Below are 1,937 nucleotides of genomic sequence, written 5' to 3'. Positions count from 1 at the left end.
TTTGTTTTTGTTAATGATTATAACCTTGGTTCAAACACTGTGCCTTGAGGAACGCCATGGCTAACTTTAGCGCACCTCGAGGATTCATTGTTTACATTAACAAACTGAGATCGATCTGATAAATAGGACTTCAACCAGATTAGTGTGATTCCTTTAATGCTAATTAAATGTTCCAGTCTCTGTAACAGGATGCTATGGTCAATAGTGTTGAATGCAGTAATAAGATCTGTTAAGACAAGTATAAAGACAAGTCCTTTGAAGCAGTTAGAAGATTATTGGCAATTTCCAAACTTCACCAGTGGAGTCTCTGTGTTATGATGCACTCTACATTCTGACTGAAAATCCTCAAACTATTATTATGTAGAAAGTGACATAAATGATTAGCAACCTTCTCAAGGATCTTGGAGAAAAGGGGATATTAGATATTTACCAGGATTTTCTCACTGCACTCTTCCTTTTAATCACTCCAATTAGACCATTAGATCTCAAGACCTTTTTTGTATGTGTCTTTCAGGGTGCAAAAAAGCCCCCCAGCATTCTTGTGCCAGCTGTCCGGTCCTTGCTGCTCCTTTACATAGCAGCTCATCCACAGTGAGCTTACCACAGAAATGCTCCAGAAATACCACAGTGCCTGCTTGCACTCACCCATGTAGTTGGGTGTAGCTTTGTTTTAGGTCGCAACCAGCTGCTTTTAACACTTCTGTCATATATGTCCCTTATGTAAACAGATTACCTTTTCACTTCATATTGACACACTTTATCAATGCATAATTCCCCCACTTAATGCGTCATGTTATGCTACTTTTGTTCATTCTGTACTTGTCCAGACATGTTAACATCCTCTCTTAGGAACCAAGAAACAAACAGGCCCACAAACAGACACACTCTCTGTCTGTTATTGTTGGGATTCCCTGCTCTATGACGCATCATGGGATTGACCAAGTGTTGACCTCATCACATAGCAGGAGGAAGAACACACCCTGCTGCCTGCTGTGTGGACTTCTCCCAATCCTCTGAACATTTTATTTTTTGTCTGTACAGTGTTTCTAACCCAATTTTCTGACAATGAAAGGAAGAAGTATACTCTCAGTGCCATGGAACCCAAACATTTCCAATACACCCACACAGAAACGTTGTCCCTCTTAGAGCCCAGAGAGGGGAATCCCTGCTTTTTTGTGCCAGGTACTAACTGGGGTGAGTGTGCAACGCCTTAGCTTATTAAAGTGCACTAAGTGAGTGAATGCATGTGTTTGGGAAGTTTGTATGTGACCCAGCTGTTTTGCGAATGCCAGGGGCCACCATGGGTCAGGAATGATGTAAGAGCGCGAGAAAAGAGGAAGGGAAAGGAGGGGAGGGGGCAACCTATGGAGGTTGATATCTGCTGTGGAATTCCAGAGTTCCCACTCGATTCTGTTTATGGAACACAATTGTCTGGTATTTGGTTGATCCTCCCTCTGCATCTGTCTCACTCCATATCTGCACATTTTGCCCTCCAGACCTCTGAGTTCCCATTTATATTTGGAACATTGTTTGTCTCAAGTCTTGAGTACATGTTTGTCTGTTTGAGACACTTAAAGACTCCTTTCTCTGGTCAACTGTGAGGTTTGGTACACTGCACACGGCACACTGCTTTTGACTTTCTCACAAGCGCTGCCAACTTACACCAGTTGTTTGCATCGTCAGACTTTTAAGTAGACTTGAACAGTAACTTGCAATCATCAGTTCTATTCATGGACTAATGACAGCCAGCCTAATGTTGACACTGACTGTCCCAGTCAGGCACCTGGCCTGACAAGGACGGTGAATAGTCATCCTGCAGAGTTTCAGTTGGTCTCTGTCCTTAAGCCTGAATAGCTGTGACTCCCATCAATGACAGTATTATATCTTGTGAGGCTAAAAGCACAGAGTGGATCTGTGTTGTTAGGTTCGCAGACAGG

General features: G+C 42.8%; 1 protein-coding gene across 6 annotated transcripts in view; it reads left to right on the top strand.

Moving 5' to 3' along the window:
* The window catches only part of arhgap17a (Rho GTPase activating protein 17a), a 33,574-nt gene that overhangs the window by 13,602 nt on the left and 18,035 nt on the right, over window positions 1–1,937 (top strand). The window lies entirely within an intron of this gene.

The sequence above is a fragment of the Etheostoma spectabile genome, chromosome 21, assembly GCF_008692095.1.
Source record: "Etheostoma spectabile isolate EspeVRDwgs_2016 chromosome 21, UIUC_Espe_1.0, whole genome shotgun sequence".
Taxonomy (NCBI): domain Eukaryota; kingdom Metazoa; phylum Chordata; class Actinopteri; order Perciformes; family Percidae; genus Etheostoma; species Etheostoma spectabile.
Note: the sequence above shows the minus strand (reverse complement) of the source record. Positions and strands in the feature narration are given on the sequence as shown.